The following is a 25,879-nucleotide window of genomic DNA, read 5'->3' as shown; positions in this document are numbered from 1 at the left end:
GGTTGCTTGCTTGCTTTCTTTCTTTCTTTCTTTCTTGCTTTCTTTCGTCATGTTTAATATCATGCATGGTACGACACATTAAGGTTCCAGTCCTATCCCCCACTGTCAGTGCCGACGCCAAAAACAGCATGTGCAGCATCCTGTGGTGGGGGTGCACTTGGGCAACCTGAAGGAGGTTGCCCAAGGAAATATTTTTACTTACCTCCTAGTATGCTGTGTGAGTGGCAGTGGGTCTCCTTGGACACAAGTCACTTCTTTTGGTGATTCATGTTTGAAGAGAGGAAAGGGGCATGAAAAGGAGGGGATAGGATCTGGCATGTGCCATTGGTACCAGATTCACTCCCTCTTGCTTTCCCCACAATCGTTCGCCCCCTCCCCACCTGGAAACATCCCTGGTCCTCCCACTCCCCCATTCTTTTCCACTTCCTGCTCCCACAGCCGATTCACCTCTAGCCAGCAGGTGGAGGCCTTGCCTGAGGACTATGCATGCAGCCACTAGAGACTGTGCTTGATGGTAGCAGGGGGAGTACACAACACTATTGGAGAGCATCCACCAGGATCCAGGCATGTTTACCTGGATTCTGCTGTCTCTGGTGGTGGAAAGCACATTCCACCAGCAGAGACCAATGAGTAGGATTGGGCTGTAAGACTGCAATCCCATTTGCCTTTTCCTGGGAGTAATTGCCATTGCACATAATGGAACTTACTTCTGAGTAGACATGCATAGGATAACAAAATTATGAAGCTTAGGAGAAAATAGCACATTCAACTTCTAATTTAGGTCTTTGGGAGTCTTAAGGATTTGATATTATATTCTACTCTTCAAAAATCCTTGTTTATTTGTGTAGCTGTTAATTGCAACACTTCTTAAAACGTTTTTTTTTTAATTGTGTGCAAATGTATAATGAGATTAATAGCTGAGATAATGAACATTCTGGCAAGGCACAAAAATAGTAGTGAGAGAAAAAGAAGAGCAAGATCTGAAAAGTTAATGATCCATTAAAGTGAATTCTGGCTCTGTGTAGTTCCTGCATTGTTCATTATTGCATAATAAATTTAATTGACAGTGATAGATTCAGCCAAGAAAGGAGCTCATCAAATCAGCAAGAAAACCTCCTGTGTAATTCAATGGGCAGACACTTGGGCATTGAAAGATAATTGAATTACAGTGTATTATTGGTATTAATCCGCTAAGGGTATGCCCAGTCTACGGAAATATCCTGATATTTTGCAGAGTGATTAAAAGTGTTCTATTCTTCATAAAATAATGAACACATGAGCGATCATGCTACGGTGCTATCACGTTTCAGGGGAAAGTACAGATGAGATTGCACCTTAGGGTAGGGATTTTCAACCACTTTGCTGAGGTACATTGACTGGTATACTATGAATGGTTAGCAGGCGTGCTGTAGGAGTTTAGGGTAGGGTCATTTAGGGCCATTGGAAGACATGAGTCCCTGCTGGCAGTGTGGTGTGACTTGTCAATTGTAAAAAAACTGATGGTGCGCCCTGAAAATTTTAGCACCTTCTCCATGTTCTATGAGATGAAAAAGGTTGAAAATCACTATCTTGGGGGAATTACATTACCTCTATACTTCTGCTCCTAGCTACTAGAATACTCTTGTTTGTCCTAGTCATGCTGAGTTGTCATATCCAATAGAAAATATAATTTTTTGCACAATTAGCCAAAACAATAATAATCTGATCAATGATCACTCAGTGGTTTATCTTCCTCAGGAAACAGTGGAAAAGAACATGCAATCTCTTCTGGTTGACTATCTCCAGGCCTTTCGTACCCCTTATACACTGACAACACTCTGCTATACCTTTCTTCTCCAGTCCTGTCGCTCTCTAACCATTCTTGAATCTCTGCAAGATACATCTATCCACTCAGTTGTCTCAGCCAGGGCTGCCCCCAGGGTGGGACTAGCGAATGTGCCACTTCACCGGGAACTCAGCTCCACCCCACCTAGGATTTGGGGATGAAATGGACATTGTAATTTATGATACAACAACTTGCATTGAAAGAACAAGAAGTTGATTTAAAAACAAACTGTCATGTTTTTAAAAAGCTTGGCATTTGATTTCTCCCGCCCTGCCCTCCCCAAAGTGCAGTTGTGCTTTAAATTCCAATCACCTGACCCATATAGCTCTACACACTCAAGATTTTCTTGGCTCAGGATGAAGCTGTCATTATGACAATCACCCTTACGTATGTGATTAAGGACCCATTCCTATCCAATTTTCCAGTGCTGGTGCAGCTGTGCCAATGGGGCATGCACTGCATCCTGTAGTCAAGGGGCAGTCACTGAGGTCTCCTCAAGGTATAGAAAAGCCTTGGGGCTACATTGCAGCTGCACCAGTGCTAGAAAGTTGGATAGGATTGGGCCCTAAGACTGCAATACTATGCACACTTACCTGGGAATAAGCCCCACTGAATTTAGTGATACTTAGAGTAAACATGTACAGGATTGCATTGTTAGTCCACCACTCTACACCAGCTCCACACTTCCTTCCACTTCCCTACCTCTGCCTTTTCAAAAGCCAGGAAGCAAGAGGGGGAGGAGAAACAGAAGAAGGGGCAATGACATTTCTACCAGGTAAGGGGGAAACAAGTTGTCAATCAGTTCAGGGGGAGCAGAGCACCAATACGTCTCCTGAGACAGCTGCCTTCCTGCAACTCATTGGTAGGCTGGCTGTGATCCTACCCAGAAATGCGGTTATCTCACCTAGCAAAGAAGCCTGGCTACAGCCCTGGTTTTATCACCATCCCAGACTCAGAATGTCCATTGCTGAACGCCTTTTCTTTCTCCTCCGCTGTCTTCCTAGCTGTTGACAACATCACTGCTCATTGTGTTGGGCAGCCACGTAACCTTGGCTTTGATTCCCTTCATAGTTTTACTCCCCACATTCACTGTGTGGCCAAACTGCATCACTTCTACTGGCATAATATTGCAAGAATCCACCCAGTATTCATGCCGGGTTCTGGGGGCCTCTTCAGGCAAAGCCCTATGCTGGTCCCTCAGGGGTACCCCAGTCATGAAGCAGCTTGCATTAGTGGCAGATTGCAAGGGGAGCAAGGGGTGGCAGATTTGGGGTGCCCATCATTCCAAGTATGCTGCTGCTTCCCTCCTGCACCCTTCTTCTTTTCAGTTTCCTCTTCCACACTGCAGCCCCCTCACCTCTGCAATGCAAAATTATTAACCACCTCAGAACTAGTCTTTGCTTTGATTCCTAACTAGCTATACTGATCATGTGTAGCAATCAGATTATGAAAGCAATCAGATTGTCTGTGCCATGGGAAAGTGAATGGCTAGTTAATAACCCCAGTTCTCACTAACTTGATTGTTTCAGAGTTTGGGGCTTTTATATGTTTCCTTTGTTCCTGTTCCCCTCCCACTCTCCCTGCCAGCGTTGTGGCTGCTTTCTAATGGTAACTTAAGTTTGAGTAAGCTGTTGGGGGCAGGTTTTGTGATACATTTCTGCTAGAAGGCTTTGCTTGATTTGTTCTCTCCATCTAACAGGTCAGCCAGGCCCAGCTGACATTACTCATTCTATCAAGCAACTGTGATTTCAGCTGAATTCTATTGGCTCTGTCAGGAACAAAAGCCTTTTCTGTGTTCACTTTTCTGGGCCCTTAATAAAAAGATGAGATATGCTCAAGTCAGGCTATCGGTTTTTCTTACATCTTTCAAATAGTTACATGTTCAGACTTCATGAGCAGAGATTTTTCTCCATTTTTCCCCCATAAGGAAATTGTTTTCTGCTACTATTTTCAATTCCTGTTACACAATGAGATGTGGAATAGCTGCATGGCAATGTCACAATACCTAGAAGGTGGTATGCTTTCAACAAAAACAATGAATTGTTCTAAAGGTGCAGAAAATTCAGTTTAAGAGGCGCATAATGGATCATTACCGCCCAAAGGCAAGATCTGGAGGGCTTTGCTCATCGTGGGTGATAGGAGGGGGACATAATCTCAGTGCATCCGGCCCCATGCAAAATTCCCCCTTCTCATTTAGGCTTAGCCCTCATTCTTCTTCGATTCTTATATAACACAATTATGTAAATCTATTTGCACTGCATTACTACCTAAAGAATATGCCACAGATGGGCCTTGGTTTTATAAGACTCACAGCCCAATCCTAACCTGTGCCGGTACAGCTAGGCCACAGAGACATGTGCTGTATCCAGTGCAGGCTGGGTAAAGGGACATTTTCCCCCTTACACTGTGTTGAGCCTCTGCATGCCCCATGGGGCTACTGGGATATGCAACAGCTATTAGCTGGTACAAATCCGAGCAGCCCATGTAAGGCTGCCAGGCCCAGGAGAGGGGGTTAGGATACGGTGTGCACTGCCACCGCTGATCACATCCCCTCCCAGGCTGGATCCTCTCCCTTTCCACCCTCCCCTGCCCAGAAACGCCCACTCCTCACCACCCGGAATGCCCTCCTGCCACCCTCTCCCACCCCCTGCACTGCCCAGCACAAACTCACATTTTTTGGCTAGCACAAGGATGGGATCTGGAGCCGGCAGGCCGGTGCATGTCATTGTGCCAGCACAGCCAATTTATGTCCTTTAAGGCACATTTGCGACTGTCCTGAGCCAGCACAGGGCGCCTGCACCAGCACAAGGCATAGTTAGAATTGTGCCATCAGTCTACACACTTAGAAAATGTATGTGGTACAGCCCTCTGAAGACCGCACCATTTCATAATACAGAAGCTGCATGGCTGAATACTCCACCATGATTTTTTTTTTTTATCACTGTTAGTAAAAATCTTCCACATCATGTCAGAGGATAACATGAGCATAACTCCACATTCTTGGTGACATGCTTGTTTTCCACACACACACACAAGGCACTTTTAACATGGAAGAGCATTCGGATATGATCACGTATATTCTGAAGTAGTATAATGTAGAAGGATGGTGCAGCATGTGCTTTTTAAGAATGTATGGATTGGCTTCCATAACACTAGCGACATTTAACACTCAGTCATTCATAAGTGTCCTTTCATACTCTTTCCTGAAGTGTTGGTAGTGGTTAATCTCTTCCACATTTGATTTCAGCACATGCTTAAAAACCCATTTGCTTTTATGACTACTCTATATAGCAACGTATAGTATTCAAGGTGACACCTTTCCTTCTTCTATCCTTTCTGGCGCTGCTATTATGATCGCACAAAAGAATCTTTGTTAAATCCACTGCAAAGTTATTTATAAGCCCTTCGCAACACTTGCTTTGGAACTATATTCTCTTCACTGTGGTTCTTCCATAGAAATTACGATGTGCACTTTGTAATCCAGACAATGAATGCTAATCATACAGTATTTTTTAGGGTTGGATAGCAACAATGTGGGCCTTGCTTGCATCATGTCTTATGGCACTGCCCTGAGCCCACTTTAACCTTGTTAATGGCAAGGTTGCATGCTTGAAAGGACATTTGTCTGCATTCTTAACCAGGTGCATGGGAGCAGTTTCACTATAGGCAGGTTATACTATCGCCTACTAAACTGAAAACTGGGCAAAGAAGCACCCTTTAAAACCCAGGTTCCTAATCTGTGGGTCACAACCCCCAAGGGGGTTGCAAAGTGTTTTCTAGGAAGGGGGGGGGGTCACCATGGTTATTCCAAAACTCAAAGGTTTTTGGAGCACTGACATGATGTTCAACATGAAAGGCTGGTGGGCCAAAAAAGAAAGTGTCTGAGGGAAGCAGTCCCAGTGGTCTCTGAATGGTATGTCACCTTTTGAAACGCCCATAAAGCATTCTGCTCAGCTGGACTGTAAATTCCGGCAGCACAGTGGCCTGATATGACCGGGCTCTTTAACAACTAAGGCCCAAATCCTAACCAACTTTCCCACACTGACACAGGTGTGCCATTGGGGCATGTGCTGCATCCTGTAGTTGGTTGGCAGTCACAGAGGCCTCCCTAAGATAAGAGAATGTTTGTTCCTTTACCTCAGGACTGCATTGTCCTTACTGCAGTGCTGGAAAGTTGGTTAGGATTGCGCCCTAATTATTTGTTATAACCCTTGTCAATTTTTCCATCCCTCTACTCTCTATACATGCACCCCCTTATGTTCAAATTCTTCAGAAAGCTCCTTGTACAACCAGTCTGGTTTCTTTAGGCATGTATGCCTCTCCTTCCTGATTGGGATCATTTGAGATTGCACTTGCACTTCCTTTTAAGAAATTTCCATCCATTCCTTTGAGGGTTTCTGATCACAGAACATTGCCTAGTATTTCCCTCTTTTTCTGAAGTTTGCTTTCCTAAATTCCAGGGTGCACATCCGACTCCACTCAGCTTTCCCCATCTCCATATCTTGAATCCCAAGAGGATGTTGTCACTGTAAATGATGAATAATTGAGCACATATATACATCCATAATGTATGCATTTACTCAGTGCCATAGCTAGGGGATCTGGCACTCGGGGCCCATAAATTTTAAACACCCCCATGCATGGCCTCCCCAGGCCTCAGAAAGGCACCCCCTTGACACCCTCTCAAGGCATGGTTCCTGGCAAGGCATGGCAATGGACCCCCCGCTCCCCTAAGCTATGCCACTGCATGTACTTGGTAGCCTTTATATTTTTTTCTAGATTGTAATTTCATATCTTAGCTACTCTGATAGGGCTTTATAAGTGACAGAATTAATTTCTTAAATAAATCAGTTTGGGAGAATGGCATTTCTAATGCTGTACTGCAGAGATGTAGAGAGACATACACAGAATGAAGCATTCACTTTCACTTGGACTATTAAAAAAAAACATTTTAAAACACCACTATTAAAGCAGCATGATATAAGGCCATTTTACAATGCAGCCTGCTCTGCAGTAGAAACAGTGCAGAGAGAGAGAGAGAGAGAGCTTTGTGCTTCAGTGTTAGTGCAAGACAGATACAGAGCTCCCGTCAGGAGACAGAGAAGTTTATATTAGAAGGCCTGACCCCACTAGGGCACAAGTACAAAGAGGTGTTGACTGGGAGCTACTTGCAGAACGTTCTTGTAAAAAAAGGAGGAATTTGGCACACAAGGCAACAGGGTTTATTTATTTTTCAAAGTATATCACGGAACTAATCCACAGAGCTCCAGACCTGGATTCTGCAGCAAAGTCATTTGGAGGCTGCGAGTTGCCTTATTTGTGTTTCCAAATCATTCAGTAGTATGCAATTTTAGTGTCCCTGCCCACCCTCAAAGTCCAATTTAACAGTGCAGCCTGATCTTTAAAGCATCCTGCAGGTAAAAGTCCCACTGACAACTGAACAGTACTGTTCATACACGCAGTGATAGGTGGTTGTCTGAGTTCCTATTTTAATAACTACAGTGCCTTCTGGTTTGCTCCTTTATTCAGCACAAACTTCTGATCGTTATCTTCAAAGCCAATTCTGGCCTTGCTCCTCCTTACCTCTCAGCTCATATTCCATTACACTCGTTCCAGCCACCTTCATCCTTCCAGTTTCAGAGCCCTCTGGTATCAAAAGGTTTCCTGCTCTCTTAATAGCTCTGTCATGTCTTCCTTGTCTTCCTTTATGAATGGAACTTCCCTCCTTGATCACCTGCCACTTCAAATTTCCTGCCACAATTTCCTTCAAATTCCTGCTCGAAATCCACCTTTTTAGCATTACCCCAGTCCCCTTACCTTACTGCAACTAGGGGCATGATCCTGAGTCGCCCTTAGGCCAGCCCAAGTCCCTTGCACTGGCCCAGGAGGGTAAAGCATGTTTGCGCCTCCTTGTGAGTCGGCTGGGCCCGTGGAAGGATGTGTGCTGGCTCGCAGAGGCTGAATCCAGCCTCTGCGTCAACTTCATGGAAGAGCCTTGCATGGCTGAGCTCAGCCAATGCAAGGCTCTGGAGTGGGCGGGGAGGAGGTGGGCAGGAGGTGTTCTGGGTCAGGGGTAGGGCAGGCGGAGGGCTGTCCCAGCGGAGTGGGAGGTGGGGCTGGGATCTAGCTGTTATGCCAGATCCCAACCCCCATTCCTGAGCAGCGCGGAGCGGGTTCAAGCCACTCCACTCTCCTCTGACGTGCCACCTCAGGAGGTGGTGTAAGTCCAAGAAATCCCACTGGGGCTACAGTGGCTTACCTGGGGGTAAGGGGAAGAGTTTTCCCTTACCTCCGGCTGAGCCACTTTGGCACCCTATCTTGCGCTGGATGCAGTGCAAGCCTCTTGGCCTGCCTGTTGGTCTGAAGATATACAGGCCTCCCCATCTCTCCTCCTCCTCAAAAATCTGAAAATCAATGCTTTCTGGGTTTTCATGAGAAAGGACCATGAAGATCACAGATTAAAAAAATTAGCAGGATTTAGGGCAGGGGTGTCAAATGTGGGCCAGATATGGCCCCTAGAAGCTTATTATTCAACCCCCCTCCCATAATAATTGGGTTGTTGCATGCATCACCCTTTCAGCAGTGCTGCTACTGCCAGTTTTCTGGGAGGGAGAGACAGAAAGGGGCCTCAGAAGGCAAGAAAGGTTACAAGGTAAGGGACAGTCACTGCCAAGCTGCTTTTCATGATCACAAACTGGAAGTAGATCACAATCAAATTTTTTTCATTCTCTGCACATTGGGGGGCCCTGTGGAGGCATCTGTGGGGCTCCCCAGACCCCCCGGGATGCTGCTGCTTCCTTGTGTAAGTAATGGAAAGCTCCTGGCACCCCCCAATAGCAGCATGATCCTGGGGATCGTGCCATTGCATTCCCTGCTCCGCTGCCGAGGCTTACATCCGGAGCTTTACTCCTGAGCTTTACTGAGCTTTACTCCTGTAAGCTGCCATTGCTATTCTATGTAGGAGTCTGTACCTGGCTTAATTTGAATAAAGCAGGACCCTCTCTTTCTCTGCTGAATGGTTGTTTTCCTTAGCAAACTTTTTTGATGAAGTAAATCTCTCTGCACTCTGCCTCCTCCTCTCCAGCCTGTGTTGACTCACCTAAGCCTTCTATTTCCTGTGCATAGGTTTGTGCTGGAATCAGCCCCTGTATCACACAGGGAAACTGCTTGCTGGACTACTCTACCTATAAAAAGCAGTGACAGGTTAGCCCCTGTAGTCTTATCAATCATTCCCTTAGTCAGACAAAGTTCCCACTGACATCAAAGGGCTCAAGAGTGCATAATTAAGCCCTATGTATAACTAGATTCTAAATTCACCTTGGTCCCTGGCTTATATTTGTGCACAAGATGAAAGTAAGCAAGTGATTATGTGTTCGCAGATAATTGCAGCACACATTATTAGTCTTCTGTGTAAGACAAAGCTTCTTTATAAACAGAAAGTTTGTCACTGCCAGAGGTCCGCTTTAAAACTTTCAGCTGACCAGTTTCACAGGCTACCTAAAAACCAGACCCTCTGCAGAGCACAAACTCCTGTGTTTAAATTTAATTATCATCAGTTCTAAAGCAGCAGTTCCCAAACCCCTATAGGGGACTTGAGAACCAGGTAAGTGTTTGCTGGGGGGGGGGGGCAGCAATGTCCTCTGTGGCTGTGTAAACAATTCTTATCTCCAACCAACAGTTACTTCCTGTTTAGCTGCAGTGCCGTTGCTGCAATTGGAGCAGGGCCACTCCTCTTAAGGGTGAATACCCTGCTTCTGGTTCCCATGGTGGGTTGCGACACACCACTTTGGGAACTGCTATTCTAAAGTAATTTACAATCGAGTAATGGTATTGTTTTCAGAGTATTAAAAAGGTCTTGTCTTAATTTGAAAATCTGCAATTGGTGCAGAATGTGGTGGCCCGAGTGGGCCAGACGTTATGACTCAGCTGGACCACTGCTCCAGCGGCTACACTGGTTGCCCATCCACTTCCAGTCCCAATTCAAGGTTCTAGTTCTAACCTTTAAGCCCTCCATGACCTGGGTCCAGGCTACCTTAAAGACCAACTCCTTCCATACATTCCAGCCTGCCCTCTCAGGTCAGCTGAAAGGGCTCTTCTATAAGTGCTGCCTTTGTCCAAAGTGAGAGTGGTAGCAGATTGGGCGCAAGCCTTCTCTGTCGTGGTGCCACAGCTGTGGAATGCCCTCCCTGGGGAACTGAGAACTGCTGCCTCACTCATGGGTTTTCAGCAAGGGCTCAAAACATACCAGTTTTATCTGGCTTTTGGCTGCTATGTGCATGTTTGCCCTCTGCCCTTCTCTCATACTGTTGTGACTTAACAACCTCCCTGGTCTTATTTGTTCACCACAGGCTCAATGAGTACTTTTTTTTCTTTTCCCCTTAAACTTTGCTCTGTTTTGATATTCATTTGTCACCATGTTGTTTTTACTTGTTGTGATACTCTGTACTTGACCATAAAGCTTTGCTGGCCACCTTGGGCATTTGCTTCGGCATGGGAAAGGCAAGGTATAAATTTATTTATTTAAATAAATAATGTTTTGGTCTATTATTTGATTTACCAACAATTCTTTTATAGAAAATTGAAACAAATAAGACAGTTTCTCCAGAAACCGACGAATCAATTCAAACATTCATTTTGTTTTAGCCAGGCAAACCCCCTCTGATGTCTCATTCATTCCAAGCAAATCATTTCAAGCAAATCATCAGATTTCATTATAAATATACACTTTATACCAGCAGGTTTTACTTGTGGCTCAAGTTCTTCAAAGGCCGGATCTGGCCAGGAACCCATGAAAGATCTTGGTAGGCTTTATTGTATAACAAGCTGAACCCAACATTTTTGTTTATGTAACAGATATACTAATAAAACCAGTTGGTGCCTTCTTTTCCTCATTCTTGCTTGTTTCCTTCTTCTTTCTCTCTTCCTCTTATTCTGTACCTCTTCTGCCTTTTCCTTTTCTCTATTTTCTGTGCTTGCTGTGACCATGTCTCTGTCTTTTCCTCTGCCTATGAAGCATCTCACAGCTATATTCTTTATACAAATGTTTTAATGCACTGAAATATTTGGAAAATGAGGCAGATCACTGGTGTAGTGCCACCCAGAGACCAACAGGTACCTTCCATATGGAGGCAAGTACACTGTCATAAATTGGCATATCATTTGCATTTGTCGAAGAGTGACTACGAGTGACAAATGCAGTCACCCTGTGATAGTTGTATGCTGGATTCCTTATCTCACAAATGTTTTGAGTCAAATCCTTTAAAGTCCTGAACATATCTTAGTGCAGCAGACTGATCAGGTAGTGCACATTACTTGCGTGTATAGACCCCATCCACAGATTTCATATCCAGATCTCAATATCTCTATATTTTTATTGATTCTCTAACCCAGAGATTTTCTGCCTTTTTGATCTCATGGCAAACTGGCAAGGCACTAGAATGGTCAAGGCACACCATCCGTTTTTTGACAACTGACAAGACACACTGTACTGCCAATGGGGGGGGGTCTCACATTCAGGGGCCCTACCAATAAATGACCCTCTCCCAAATTCCCATGGCACACCTGCAGACCATTTGTGGCACCCCAATGTGCCACGGCACAGTGGATGAAAATGGATGCTCTCACCCCTTTAATTCAAATCAGACATAAGCCTCATGGGATTTTGAATTTGTCTGCCTTACTGAAGAATATGCCTTGGATTCAACTGACTAAATCATAGGACATAGTAACAGTTTATATTGTGAACTTGTTATAATGAGTTTTAAGTGATTGTACGACAATCTCCTCATGCTGTGAATATAACCTGGTTGAAAACAGAACCATTCTGAAATAGAGAAATTTTGGCCCCCATCTAGATGGATTATTTTATTTTAAAGGCTACTTCCTAGAATCTGCAGAAGCCTCATTCTATTGGAACAGCAGTATAAACATGCTAAAATGGGAATTAATGAGAGCCTATGATTCCAGCGCAGTATAGTTGACAACAATCAAAAATAATAGCGCTCACAGGAACACTGAAAAGGGCACTGGGCAGAACAAATCACTGGAAAAACACTGACTACATGGGATGCCAAATACTCAACAGACCAAAAGATACAGGAAAACAAATTGTTCTGGAAGAAACAAGAACATTAACAGGGCAGAGCAGACTTCAGAGTACACTGAAAAAGCATTTCCACTAGAGGAATGTCAATAACACGATTTGAAAGACTATTGTTGAATATACTAGCACATGTAGAGCCCACTCATGTACTTTCTTTGCAATGTCCGTGCTCCTCTTCCACTGGCACTGCCGTAAAGCAGTCAACACCATTGGTAAATGGCATTCCAACAATACATGCTGCTGGGAGCACTGAGAGGAAGTCCTGCACCTTGCTGCCTGTGTCATTGGCTCTCTCACTTCCTGCCAGAACAGGTAAGTCAGCAGAAGAGGAGGTAATGGAAAATGGAGTGGGGAGGAGAGGGTGAAGCTGGGTGGGGAGGGAGCAGGGGGTGTCAGGATTGGGTCCAGGAAGGGGGTAGGTTTGGAAACAGTGGTGGCCACTGAATCCTTGCCCCCTTCCTGGCCCCAGTTTTACAGCGCAGGTCCACACAGACCTGCAATAGCTATTTAGCTAGTAGTGCATGTCCCAGTAGATCCCTCACACTGCGGATCCTTACCTTTACAATTACCACCCCCCCCCCCACTACAGGTTGCAGTGGCAGCCATTTTGGTGCTTAAATCAATTTTGGGTTTGGGACTGGATTGGGCTGTTATTTTGTGAAGATACGTTGTTTGTATGCTGTCCAGTCCATGGACGCCTACAAAAATCTTCTCCTGTTCCTGTCTGATGATACATTGATGATAAAAGAGAATGAGGTAATAATTGGTCTTGTAGGAATGGCTCTAAAGGAGAAAACAATCCATCACTAAAGACATTTTGCTTTCTTTTCATGTGGTTCACACACAAATACTACTGAGCCTGCTTCAACCACTAAACCCTCTTCTGCCTTTCAGAACTGACAGTGAGGTCTATAAAAACTTATACCTGGTCTCACTGTGAGTTGAAAGTTGACCTTAGAATGATCTTAGTAATGCAACCTTCTTAATAGTCAACTGTTTCTTCTTTACTTTAAAGTTGGTTTTGATGTGTCCGCTTTCATCACACAAAGCATAGACTCCAATAATTATATTCTTCCTTCACCTTTCTATCACTCCATCATTGGTTGGCTGCTCTCCTTTTCTACCTTTCCCAATTTTATACCAAACTGACTCTGATTCTGGAATGAAAATATCAGCTAAGCTGAGCTACCCTTATTGCTTGCTTGGCATCACTAAAACTGTGGATTTCCCTGAGTCAGCAGTGACCATTGTTAAGAACATAAGAAGAGCCCTGCTGGATCAGGCCAAATGCCCATCTAGTCCAGCTTCTTGTATCTCACAGTGGCCCACCCAATGCCTCAGGGAGCACACAAGACAAGAAGAAACCTGCACCCTGGTGCTACTCCCTTGCATCTGGCATTCTGAGGTAGCCTACTTCTTAAATCAGGAAGTTGCACATACCCATCACGGCTTGTAACCTGAGATGGACTTTTCCTCCAGAAATTGGTCCAATCACCTTCTAAAGGCATCCAGGCCAAATGCCATCACCACATCCTGTGGCAAGGAGTCCCACAGATTAATTACACATTTGGTAAAGAAATATTTTCTTTTGTCTATCCTAACTCTCCCAACACTCAATTTTATTGGCTGTCCCCTGGTTCTGGTGTGAGAGGGTTAAAGAACATTAGTTGTGATATTGATTTGTGGCATCATCATGTGTTCATTGTCTTGTGATGCAATTATTATTTGCACCACTGATCTTTTTCCAAATAAGACAACTACATTAACTGCATTTATCTAATGATAGTTTTTAGTACATAGTTGTAGGAGATCAGAAATGTCCTCTCCTGTTCCTCTTCTAATGGCATTGTTTTTTAAATAATCCACAGATCCTTGCATGCAACAGGAGGCTGCATGCATATGTATGTAGATCTCTGGAGCCTTATCTCTGTAGAAAGATTAGTGTTTGGTAGTGTTAGGAGGCCCACAAGATACAGTAGGTACTGAAGGTGGAAGGCTATATGGTATACTTTCAAGACTTCCAGTGTGATTATGAAAATTTCCAGAAACAGAGGTGAGACTGGGAAGTTGCATCTATACCCTACAACCTCCAGTATATACCCTACAACCTCCATAAGATGATGGTGCTCTTTCTGATTCAGCCATTTTTACAACCCAAAGGCTATGGAGTCATTTTCTAATGCTGTGTTCTATTATTACATTTGCAGATGAGTCACAAAGGAATTTAATGCAAGGGGATACTTTTTGTTATTGGTAAAATTCTGGTTTTATACTTTCAAAAAAAGGTCAGTTGTTTTGGATATTGAATTCATTGCCAGCTCTAAACTTTATAAAACTTCTTCTTTATACAAGCGTGGGCCCCTCATAAGTTGGTGGACATTTTTGCCAAATGGAAAAGAGAAAATCCAGAATATGGCAAAAGAGAATGCTCATATGATTTGAATTAGACTTAATATCAAAACTTGGCTCATCAAATTTTTAAATGGGAGTCCATTTGAATGACTCCTTGAAGACTTCTCTTTTGCTTAACTTTGGTGCCTAGAATTACAAGGGACTGCTCCTTTCAAAAACAGAAGGAAAATAGTCCAATCCTTTTAAAGAATTTACTACAGTCTTGTCTAGACTTTTTCAAAGTGCAAGGGTTTACATTACAGGTCCAGCCTATTTATACACTGATTTTTTATACACGGATTTGACTCAACACGAATGGCCCCTGCAAATGAGAAAGAATGTGCTGATCCCTGGAGAAGGGGAAAAATGCATCCCTTTAAAATCAGTTTTAAAAACTGAACAATCCTTTAACAACAGCCTCCTTAATGAGAGAGAGGGGGGGGCAGCAGACTAACAATCCATCAATCCTTCTCTCTCCTTCAGACCCCTCCCTTCCCCCAGCACGTGAAAGAAAGGTGATCATTTTGCATTGGTGAAGGGAGGGGCTGAGTGAAGTGCTGATGGATTGTCTTCTTCATGACACTGATCTTAGAGTCAAAAGGTCAGCAAGACTGTTTTTCAATCACTGGAGCAAAGAAACTTTGTTTTTTAAATTGATTTGCTATAGTTTGTTTTTTATCCACGTGAGTGCTTGGAATTGAACCCACGCGAATAATTAGTCTCAACCTGTATATCTTTGTGTAGGCACCTTGTCTGAACTCTGTATTATTGTAGTTGGGGAGGTATATTATATTGAATTTTGACAAGATGACAGTCAAAAGCTCAATGGGAGATATTGCTCTGGCCCTTAACTATATGTTTGTGATCTATTTGGCGAGAGTCTTCTAAAAGTTTTTGTGGAGCCAAGTAAGGTGATCAGTGAGAACAAAGTTGCATGCTGTGGAATTAATTGAAACTGGAAGCTAGAAAGGACAGGCAAGAGTACTGAATACAGAATCCAGGATCCTACAAAGAGGAGCCCAAGCAGCCTCAGATGTGGCCAGGGAAAAGGGTTAAACTGCCTGCTTCCTCCTCCTGCCTTCTCCTCTCAGGGATCACAGGCAGCCACCCTCATAGGGCCGATACCTACCCTTTACTGTGCTCCTCATCAGCTGCTGGGGAACCTTTATGCACATGTACCTCTGGTCTCCACCCTGCTCCTTCTTGCCCTTGCCCTGCTGTAAGTGTTGCTCCTTTCACAATCCCTGATCCTGAAGGAAGCGTCCTCTCCCAACCTAGTTGTTCAACCAGCTCTGCTGGCAAGTCACTGAGGCTGCACGGCTACATCATTGACCCATCTGTGACCCAGGTGCCTTGCATTGCATCAGGCACCAATTGCGTTAGCCAGCTGGGTTCACCCCAGCTGACCCAGCAACAACTGTGTTGCTGTTCCAAGGGGAACATTGTGCCCCGGACAACCAGCAATGCACCCAATCAGGCTGTGGCAAAGACCACCAACTGTCAGAGCTCTGCCATACAACCTACAAGGACCGGAGCTGAGTACTGTCCTGGACACAGCCACTGAATGCAAAGAAGAGGAAAAGGCCAGAAATAAACAACCATTGCTGTAATCCTATGCACAATTTCCTGGAAGTAAGTCCCATTGAAGATAGCTACTACTTCTGAAAAGACATGCATAGGATTGAGCTGAAAGTCTTATAAAAAAACTTATCTACTCATACATTCCTACTACTTGACCCATAGTTCCCTTCTAATCTTTGCAGATAAGGACTGATCTCTACATTCAAAAGTATAACATGGTATTTATATTCCTAACCATATCAGTTCATTATAGTAGTAAAGCAAAACTACCCAAACCATAGTCCTCAGGCCACATCTGCCCCACCAACAATTTTGATGAGTCCTGTGAGCATTTTCATTATGTGCCATAGGGCTGGGTGGTAACTTTAATTTGCAGAGTGATTCAAAAACTGTAATACAGTAATCTCAAGCCTTTCCACGTTCTGACAGGCTGACAGAACATGGTCACAAATTCAATTATGCTTCACTAGAGGCCTATACAAAGGAGTGTGTCAAAATTATAAATTACCAGTATAGTACCCCATCTCAAAAAATTCTTGCATGTAGAAATTAATTTATTAGTTAGAACCTGTTTATTCGATCTGCTTGTTTTATATGTGTAGAGCATTGTTTTGAGAGAGAACATTCACTTGGTCTCCCATATTCTTGTACAGTGCCAGGAGGGTCATAACCATATGATTTTTAAAATCAAAGGGGACTCTTCAGTTCCAGATTTTGTGAAGTAGGTCAAATCATGATCTTTGAGATCATCTGCATATGGAACTCTATGTACAGTGTGAATCTGGAACTCATTTGTCCAGAATTTAAACTTTTCTATGCCAGCATTCAGGCAGTATTACTCATGATCCTTTCAAATTGCTTGAGGGAAATGACCTATATACACCAACTGGAATTCCACAAACATATCTAGTTTTGGGTCAACCCTGCAAGCTCTCAGAAGGAAGAAGGGCAGGAGGTCTGGTCTAGAGGGTAGAACCTCCATTTGCCTGAAGATAACATCCACAAGGTCGCCAGTTCGAGGCCACCGGCACCGTGCGACCTTGAAGCAGCTGACAAGCTGAGCTGAGTTATTCCATCTGCTCTGAGCGTGGGAGGATGGAGGCCAGAATGTGAAACCAGATCAGAAAGAAACATCTGAATGTTGTGGTTCTTGAAAGACAGAACCTTCTTTCAATTGTAAAAATCCCTATGGGGATTTAAATAGCCTGCCTATGTAAACCGTCTTGAATAAAGTCTTGAGTAAAGACCAAGAAAAGCGGTATATAAATACCTGTATTATTATTATTATTATTATTATTATTATTATTATTATTATTAAGGAAGAACACATCTGAAAGGAGATGATGACATTCTAGTTAGGATGTTAAAAAAGGTAATCCAGTGACATCAAGAGTAATATCTCATGGTGCAAAGAGGGGAGCAGAATGGCCCTGTTTTGAGTTGTGTGCATCATCATTGTATGCAGCTGTTTTGCTGGTAACAATTTATGTAACCCTTCTCAGTCTTCCCAATAAGGAACTTCAATAATCATGCATTCTACTAGAAAACAAAGAAATTGTTTATTTGTTGGTGAAATGATTAAAACAGAAATGGGCACAAACTTTCCCACGAGGTTGGGGGAAATGGACATGCCCATGATGAATAAGGACACGCTCCATTACAAAGCCACATCAACTGAATGCCAAACACACAGACAACTATGCAACTATGTAGGCAGTAACCTACACTGGTATGCCAAAAGTTAGCCACACCCAGACTGAAGGGAGTGTAACTTTTGCCTTCCTTGTAAATGTTTCATACACAAAACTGTATCCTACCCTGCTGTGAAAATGAAATAGTCAAGATTTAAAACTGGAAGAGATTCCAACCTTCATTCATGAACCAGTAAAATTTTTGATGCAACCATTTTATATCAGCCATGTTCAGACCTTGTCAATGTAAGTTCCTACTGCAACTCCATGACAGCAGAATTCTAGTGCATACCTTAAGCACTGCACCAGTGGTTCTCAAACTTTTAGCACTATGATCCACTTTTTAGAATGAGAATCTGTCAGGACCCACCGCAAGTGATGCCATGACCAGAAGTGACATCATCAGGCAGGAAAATTAACAATATTAGGGCGCAATCCTAACCCTTTATGTCAGTGCTTTCCAGCACTGACATAAAGGCAATGCAGCTCTGAGGTAAGGGAATAAACATTCCCACAGAGGCCTCTGTGAGTGATGCCCAACTGCAGGATGCCGCACACATCCCACTGGCACTGCTATGCCAGTGCTGGAAAGTACTGACATAAGGGATTAGGATTCTGCCCTTCGACTGCAATCCTACCCACACTTACCCAGGAATAAATCCCATTAACTATCATGGTTAAAAGCATATACATAGTAACCTGCTCAAAGTACAGATCTGTAAACTTTCCCCAAATTCAGTCCCATTCCATGGTAGCATCAAGTCTAATATATTAAAAATAAAATGTTGAAATGAATGGGGACCCACCTGAAATTGGTTCACGACCCACCTAGTACGTCCCAACGCACAGTTTGAGAAACACTGCACTACACTAACTCATTTTTTTAAGGGATTCCTTCTTCAGAGTAATACCTCTGATGTCAGGATTAACAATCTATCTTTTCTCTCTAACAGCTGCCATGTGCTTGTTACGCAGTCCAATACACACTAAATCCCTCCCTTCTAATACAGCCACACCAAGGAGATGTGTGTTGCATCTTATGGGGGGGGGGCAGCTGGAGAGGTCTCCTCAGAGTAAGGGAACTTTTGTCACTTGCCTTGAGGAAAGCTTTCATTGTCCCAAAGGCATTCCTGGAGTGTCTTCAGGTGCCTGGATGCCCATGTAAAGCCACCCCTCCCCCTCTGCTTCTGAGCCATTTGGGAAGGCAAGAGCAAAGTGGAGGAGACACCTTGACACGGGCATCCAGCTTCCTGAAGACACTTACTGTTTTGCCCTCTTCCGGGAACGCCTCTGCATTGTTCCCATGGGGCTCCCCAGTTCTGCATCAGCTGTTTTGCTGGTGCAGCACCAAGGCATGTAAAGGCAACAGAAAGGGGTAGGATTCGTCCACATCTGCTGCTGAACCTGCCCTTTCCCTTCCTCATTCTGCCTCCCCCCCCCCACCCAAGTAAGTGGTAATAGGATTATAGCAGTGGCAGTGACATTCCCTGCTCCCCCCACACACAATAACCTATATTAAATTTATAGGATTTCTTGTTGCAAGCTTACCGATGTAAAAGAAATGGCAAGTGATTTTGTAAGCACTTTTCCCAACGTAACACAGATTATGTAAGGCAGCATTGCATGAGTTTTTTTTTGGGGGGGGGGAATTTCTGGAGGAAGAAAAAGAAAATTAGAATTGGGGCCCAAAGTAGAGTAATACAAAAGAGTCAGCAGAAATATTTGTCTTTGCATCAATCGTCTAGCAACATAATTTTCTTTAGGAAAGTTCTGCAGGACATGACCCATTTAATTTTGACATCTGTATGTTTTACATGACAGGAAACTAGAGCACGGTATAAAACAACAAACTACATTTTGTCTCTAACAAATTCTGCTTTCATTGGAGAGAATGCACAGCTTTCTCAAACATTATTAGTTTTACATGTAGCCTTAACATTTTTATGACTTACCCTTTAATTATTTCCCATGGCTTTGCACAGTAAACCTGGTTATGTTCTACTACACAGTGAAAGATTCCTTCTATTATTATCTCTGATAATGAATAATAACCAATTAGCTAATGATTGCTGTTTGACAATCCCTGCAAAACTTTAATACAGTCGGGGCCATCCTGGTCTCATATCATGGGGAATTCCATATGCTGGGTTTCACAACAAAGAAAGCTTTATTGTAGGTTGCCTCCAACCAAACCTTCAGTGGTGATGGCACAAGGCCTCCTTAGATGCCTTCCCTCTTTCATCTCTTCCCACCCTCCAAAGCCATCTCTGAATGAGTTTTCTACAGGAAACTAATTTGGAGATGGGCAGGGCAGGAGAAGGGATGAAGTGATGTTCTCAGTAGAGCATGTTGTTCTGCCACAGTTCTACATAAAGTTGAACCCTAGAGGAGGCTTTCAGGGTCATGCAGAGGGCCCTCAGGTGCTTGTGAGCCCTCAGCTAATGTCTGGTCTGCAGGGAAGTGCAACCTAGACTGCCACATGATGCCGCCTCGGGTCCACCACTGCTGCCTTTCCATGATAATAAAAGGAAAAGTCACTTACGATGCTCCTTGTGCATTTTGTCAGCTGCAGAAGTGGGTGGTGGGTGGCCAATCTCTACCAATCTCTGGAGGATCTGGAGGGCACAGGGGCCTCTGTGGAATTCTTCCATTTGTAGATGCAGTGACACAAAACTCACCGGTGACACAACGGTGACAGACAGCGGTGTCCAACTTGTGCCACCATCACCACCAGGACAAAGGGGTTCAGGGGGTTGGCCTTGCTGACTGGGTCCTCTGATAGATGTAGGCACTATCCAATGCCCAGCCTGGCCAGCCCGTGATGCCATCACTGAAGTAGGTTGTGGAACCGTGATTGAAAGGGAAGGTAGGTTGTGTGATGGAATGTGCTCAACTATTCCTTGACCTCCCTTCAGCTTCTCTCACAATCAAAGCACTTAATTCCCAGCTGGGCTCACTGATGGTATCAAAGCTGAGAGAAAGTAACACTGGGGTTTGCACAATGAAGAGATAAATTGTGGGCAAAGGTCCAGCACCACTACTGATGTGTATGTGGGTGCGTGAGTGCACACAGTTTGTGCTCCCTCCCCCCCCCCCAATTGGGGCAAATCCACATTTAAAGACAGGGTTCTGCTGCTATCACGTTAGCTGAGTCCTAATAAATAACTGGGGCAACAATTTGGATAGCTTGGTTAGTTTGATTTTTGCCTGAACATGTCCTTACTTTTAACTTTAAAGGATGCCACAAACATGTGTAAGGAAATGATTGTTGTGAAGACCTGAAATGTGTTGACGAACACATTGACAGCTCCTAAAATTGAGTGGTGCAAGAAATCAGAACTGAACCTTGAGGGGAAGATTATCCAAGGGCTGCAGGTAAATGTGTATGCATTATTAAAGGCTTGATTTGTCATGCTTTTCGAGAACCCGATTTGTCAGATTTGGACTGAAAATACATTGTGGAGTTTTGAATTTGATATGGTTTTCATTCAGTGTAGTGAGAGTTCCATAAAAGTTTCAGGCAACAGAGAAATATGTGCCCCAATGCAGAGATGCATGTATCTAATAGTGGCCTGTCCCCCAAGCCAAACTGGTGCCCTAAGCAACACCCAAATTCCATCTCTCCTTTTTTGTTGGCTTGTTTTGCTCCCTATGCCATCACCCTGTCTTATCATCACTTCCTTCTTCACTTTGTTGCATTTTCAAAACAGACTGGGGTGGGGAGGATCATGTGAGCTCCTCTCCCAAGTTCCTCTCTATCCATCCAGTACTGGAGGCATGAAGGAAATGGAAAGAAGTGGAGACCCTCTTCCTGACCACTTGAGAGCAATTTGGAAAAGGAACACAATGGCTGCCACCACCTACCTCCTTCTCCTGCTCTTCTGCTGTAGTAGATTGAGAGCATTGCACACAACATATCCTCATCTCACTCGTTCTCCAAGGAGAGTAAATGAAAAGAGGATGGGCAGGGCATGGTGGAATGACTGGGCAGGCAGCAGCTGGAGGTGGCTACTGGCCCCAGGGGACAGCCGCTGGAGGAGGCAGAAGTCCAGTCCAGCAACTGGCTGGACTGGCGTTGTGTGTGTCCATTGCCTCTCCCAGCCATTCATTCTATGCAGCATGGGTCAGGCAACCTTACATCTAACTATACAAGCTTAACATCTCAACAAATGGTTGATGCTGTTAGCACCACTGACATTGTTTGTGCAGCTTCCAATCCATTGTTGGCAGTCATGGCTGTAGACCCCAGTGTTAGATGCAGTGTCCACACTTGATGCAGTGCACCTTGAGGAAATATCCTTGAGGAAGCTACAGTTGCATTCTGTACCTCAATGTAATGTTTCATACTGGGCATGGAAATATAGCCCCTTTTGTTCATTCGTAACCTCCACTAATAATTTTCATTGTTTCAATTATCATTTTGCATCAAAATTCTAACAATATTATAATGGAGTCTTGTTGATCATAGTATTAGACCCTCTAGTCCAGCCATTTTCAACCACTGTGCCATGGCACATTGGTGTGCCCGGATGGTCTGCAGATGTGACGTGGGAAATAAAGGGTCATTTATTAGTAGGGCCATTGGGGAATTTGAACCCCTCACCAACAGTCAATTGTCAAAAAACTGATGGTGTGCCTTGACAATTTTAGCACCTTTTCAGAGGCCAAGATGAAAAAGGTAGAAAATCACTGCTGTAGTCTATCCAGAGTTAGATCCTTTAGTAGTTGGTATTAGACTAGTTAGACCCTCACAAAGAGCTGCTCACAGAAGTGGTTTATTTCTAGAGCTGGGCTGAGTCCTCCTCCATTTTTACCAAAGAAATTATCTGTGACAAAAATGGAGGAGGGCTGGCATTCGTTTTGTGGGCAGAACCTATCCTTCAAAAGAGCCCAAGAAAACCAAAACTGCTAGGCCAAACATGTTCAGCCAATTCACATTTCTAATCACAGAGAAGGAGCGGCAAGCTTATGTAAATCCTCTTCTCCAGCACTTTCTGTCACAAAGCCACATCAACTGAGTGCCAAAACACTGACAAATGTATAATGTGCTTGAGAGGCAGTAACTTGAAACCCTTCCTTGGTATGCTATGTGCTGATTAAAGAAAGGTACTGAGAAAAAATGGAGAACTACCTTTGCTTTCTTTGTAAATGTTTAAATTATTACAGTATATACCCCTCGTGTGAGCCATTCTTCGAGAGAATTTGGCTGGCATCCAGCCCAACCCCATCTTACTAAAAATGCAGCAGCTCTCTTGCTGGATCAGACCAATGCCAATATTTCAAGAGTGGCCAATTTCACACAGATGGCACAATCCATCCATTCTGGTTCTTTCATGTAGGCATGACAGAGTTGAATGGGCAAGGATCTGTTGTTCCAACTTATGTCTGTTCTGACTTTCAGACAAGCCTCCAGAATGGAACCAGGATGTAACCTTGGGATTTAATATATTGTGAAAGGAGAGAAGTCATCCCTATCCAGTCTCTCCACTGCATGAATAATTTTACAACAGTGCAATCCTATCTTTCACTGGCAGGCCAGGAGGCCTGTGCTGTATCCAATGCAAGATTGGGGCCATAATCTGCTCAGCCAGAGGCAAGGGGAAACTCTTCTCTTACCCCTGGGTAAGCCATCACAGCCCCAAATGGGGCTCAGACCTGTGCCATCCTCAGGAGGTGATGCAAGTCCAAGGAGAACGGAGCGGCTTGGAGCCACTCCATGCTGCTCAGGGAACAGTGTTGGGATCCAGCATAACTGCTGGGTCCCAGGCCTGCCTCCCGCTCCCTGCCCACCCACCCCCTGGAATGCTCTCCACTCACCCTCCCTCTGCCCCAGAACGCCTCCCTCCCACCCCCTCCCCAGACCCCTGTGTTGACTGAACTCAGCCAGCACGCATCCCTGTGCCAGCCCAGTTGACACACGAGGAGGCACAAACATGCTTTATGGCATGTTTTCCACCCTTCTGGGCTGGCGCAAGGGACTTGAACCAGCCCAAGATGCATTTAGGATTGTACCCTAAGGGTGCAATCCTAACCCCTTTCCAGCACTGACATAAGGGCAATGCAGCTCTGAGGTCAGGGAACAAACATTCCCTTACTTTGAGGAGGCCTCCGTGAGTGACACCCAACTGCAGGATGCAGCACATGTCCCATTGGCACCGCTATGCCAGTGCTGGAAAGCACTGACATAAGGGGTTAGGATTGCGCCCTTAGTCTCACAGCCCAATCCATAGGATTGAGCTGTCACACAGAGTCCCTTATGACAGTTGGACCCCTCTACTGTCACAAAATAGCTGCCAATGGAGTGTGCAGTGCCCCATTGGCAGCCATTTGGGGCATGCTGCTGCAACTCTGCCACCAGATGCCACTATGCATACCAGATCAGGGAAGGTAGTGGTGGAGGTAGGGGATCGAGGAGGGAGTGATACTGGATGGAAGGGAGGAGAAATAGCCAGCAAAGAGGTGGTGGGAAGAGTACATCTCGTGGCACTGACATTCACAGATCCTATTCCCTGTGTTCAGAAGCTCCCCTCTTCTCCTCAGAGCTGCACCAGCAGAAAAGCTGGCACAGGCCCAACGAAACCCATTGGTGAGTAGGAATAATTCCCCTTTCTTCTTCCAAATCCCCTCATCCACCACTCTATTGGATACCCCTTTTTGGTGTGACTGCATCAGCGGGGGGGGGGGGGAGGAGGAAAGAAATGGGCTGTCAATCATGTCTCTCATTGATCTTTTATACCAAACTAAAAAGTCCTGAACATCACAGCCTTTTTTCATAGGGAAGATGCTCCTGCTGTCTGGTTACCCTCTGGTTACCCTCTGGTTACCCTTTTATGCACCATAATATTCCTGCTAACAGAGTAAAGAAGACTCTTTTATGTGCTGCACATCTTATATTCAGCAGGGGAAGGGTAACTGCTTCTTCACTCCAGCGCAGTGTCTTTTCTTGTGGTTACTGCTGATCTTCCTTCTGTTTCTTTTCAGATTGGGAACGATTTTGGGACGGGACCATTTATTTATTTGACTTTATAAAATACTATGTGAATTTTTTTTAAAAGTATATAAATATACTTAATTATAATATGTTTTGTTGCAGTGGCACTGTTTCCAACATCCCCATCTTAACCATATATGAACTGGCAAGCAACTCATCAAATAAGGTCAGTGCTTGCCGAATTCACCTTCTCCTTATAACCTCATTAGTTCAATTCTATGTATTTAAGCCTGTAGTTTATTCAAACCTTTGATCATCTCAATGTTTTGAATGTTCTCCGGGACTTTTGCTCTTCCTTTTTGGACCAATGCTACTCGTAGGTTCGTTACAGAATACTTAATTATCCAGTCTTTCAAAGAAAAGTCCTGGAACGTACTGTGCATTGGAAACTTTCCATACTTTTTTCCTTCTTTAACAAAGTAAAATATTTGCGGAGGACATTCCCTATCAATTTAAATGAAAGGCAATGCTTTTATTAAAACCACCAATGCTCAGGTTAAAATGCTCACTTTGGCTCTTTTTCTGCTAAGGGAAGTGTTACAAGATCCAAGGACAACATAGTGTAGGTTGAACCTCTGAGTTGCTAAATGGTATACGGTTTCACCAACATTAATTGCAGATTTATTTTCCTTTCTTATGAAACCCTTATTCTTTCTCACTCAGTCTAGGCAGGATGAGGGGAAAGGATTTCCAAAGGAATGATCATAGTGAAGAGAAGGAACAAAAATGGGATTATTGGAGCCACAAACCTGAGAGCTTTCAGCATCCCCATCTTGACACCAGCTGCCCCACACATATCTTGAAAAGTCCCATGAGGTCAGGTTTGCACTCCAGAGTAGAGCTGTTGGTGAAGCTCACCAGGCTCAGGCCTGGCTCTATGTTTCAGGAGCTCGTAACACATCACAGCTGAAGTGAGCATTAGGAACCTAAAAATTAAAATCCAAACTACAGAAGAATTTCTTACTTACCACCTTCTATCCACTCCTGCCTCCCTTCAGTGGGTGAAAGGCGAAAGAGCAGGGGAAAACTTTCCATCCCTCCCCTCAGGCTCCTGATGTGCCACATTAATGAAGCCAAGTTCCCCCCCCCCCCATTTTTCTGAAAATAGCTTGGCTTATTTCCAAGCCAATCTGATAGAGAGAGTTCACTCATATAAGCCTGGAAAACTTGCCCTAGAAGTAAAAATAAGCATACCCCTGTGCACATGCAGAAGCATTTTACATGCATGCACAGGCTTCTCAGGCAGCCACGTTTACCTCAGGCTGTGGTAAAGCAATGACGTCCCCATCACAAACATA

General features: G+C 44.2%; 1 long non-coding RNA gene across 1 annotated transcript in view; it reads right to left on the bottom strand.

The window, feature by feature from the left end:
- The window catches only part of LOC136644773 (uncharacterized), a 47,261-nt gene extending 21,623 nt beyond the window's left edge, over window positions 1-25,638 (bottom strand). Inside the window, exon 1 of the long non-coding RNA XR_010794110.1 lies at window positions 25,550-25,638. This is a non-coding gene — a long non-coding RNA (uncharacterized lncRNA). The remainder of the gene's footprint in view (window positions 1-25,549) is intronic.
- Window positions 25,639-25,879: the final 241 nt, after the last annotated feature.

Source organism: Tiliqua scincoides, chromosome 3 (assembly GCF_035046505.1).
Source record: "Tiliqua scincoides isolate rTilSci1 chromosome 3, rTilSci1.hap2, whole genome shotgun sequence".
Lineage (NCBI taxonomy): Eukaryota > Metazoa > Chordata > Lepidosauria > Squamata > Scincidae > Tiliqua > Tiliqua scincoides.
The sequence above is the reverse complement of the archived record's forward strand: the minus strand, read 5'-3'. Positions and strand labels throughout refer to the sequence as shown.